The sequence below is a fragment of the Tupaia chinensis genome, unplaced genomic scaffold, assembly GCF_000334495.1.
Source record: "Tupaia chinensis unplaced genomic scaffold, TupChi_1.0 Scaffold000439_1, whole genome shotgun sequence".
Taxonomy (NCBI): Eukaryota; Metazoa; Chordata; class Mammalia; order Scandentia; family Tupaiidae; genus Tupaia; species Tupaia belangeri.
In genome coordinates, this window is record NW_006159944.1 from 476,868 (window position 1) to 478,464 (window position 1,597).

The window sequence follows — 1,597 nt, forward strand, 5'->3', positions numbered from 1 at the left end:
TGCACGGCCCCCAAGGCCAGTTGTTGCGGGGGGGGGGGGGGGAACCTAAATTTGGTATACAAAAACATCAGTGCCGCATTCTCGGAAAATGCCTGCTTGCAGCCACTACTCCCAGGGTGGGATTCAAGGAAGGGCCTAGAGGCCTGGGGTGGGGTGGGAAGGGGGAAGAAAATGGTGGCATTTTCACTTTTTCCATTATACATTTCTGTGCTACGTGCATTATTTTTATAATGAGCATTTATCACTTTGTGATTTTCATAAAACCAATAGAGGAAACAAAATAAATGAACTGCGTGCACGCACGAACACACACCATCCATAAAGAGTCAGGCTGGGAGGAGATAAGCAGGAGGTAGGAGAGAATCCATGTGAGAGAGCTGGTCCCCAAATCCCCTGGGGAAGGCAGCTGAAAGAAAATTGCTTCTGGAGGGAGCAAATTATCAAAGCGTTCCGTCTTCCAAGTGCCCCTGTGCCACGGCCCAGGCTTGGCCTGACACATGGCTCCAGGAATCCTGGGCACGGAGGTGGTAGACACCAACTGATATGTGCTGTCCCTGCATTGTAAGAGGAAGCCATCCCTACCCAAACTCAAATCTGAGAGGAAAATCTTCCCCTGACCTTCATCATCTGCTCCTTCTGGGTGCAGGACGACCTGTGGCCCTTGTAAAATACAGACGTCAGTGTCAGCTGCTCTCATGAGTGATAAAACCCCAGGCAACTCACTTCCCTTATCTGTACCTCCCTCAGCTTTTTCATCTATAAAATGGGGACGATGATGCTGATAGTTGTGGTGTAAGTTAATTTAGTAAGTTGATACACAAAAAGTGCTTAGACTGGTTCCCAGCACACAGCGAGCATTCAGTGAGTGTTAGCTGTTCCTCTAGTTGTTGTCATTAGTACCTCTTTCTACCATGGTGCTGTGCAATGCGAGAGGTAGAACAAGGTTTCTGGTGTTTTCTACTGGGCCCCAGTGGCTTTAAGATATAGTTACCATGCAGGAGATCTGCGTTCAGAGATGAACATCTCAGACCCAAAGAGCCTTACAGATCCCACAGCCCAATTTCCCACTCTACAGATGGAACTACCGAGGCTCAATGATGCCAAACTGAGCTCTTGCAACTCACTAGGGACATCGAGAGTGGGAGATTCATGTAGGTGGATTCACCCCTCTGTTCCTGTGTTAAGGGCATGTTGGTAGAAAGGAAGGCTCTGAGAATGTACTTCATTTGATGTCTGCACTAAAGCAGCCTTGCTAGGATGGTTGGACTTTAAACACCATACCACGTAGTGTAAAAATGATGTTATTAAAATTTCCCTGGAATTTATTCTCTTTTGAATATGGAATCATGGACCATGCACTTTTTAAAAGTTTTAATTTTGATTGTGAATTATTTTAGACTTAGGAGCTTCAAAGATAGCAGAGTTTCCATATAACTTTCATAGGCATCCCCTAATATGAACACTTTACATAACCATAGCACAGTCACCAAACTAAGAAATTAACATGGCTGCAATACTAGTAACTTTAACAGGACCTTTCTGTGCCAAGGTTATATATATTGTGACAGTAAAACCTCTCAAAGCTAAATAAAATTTC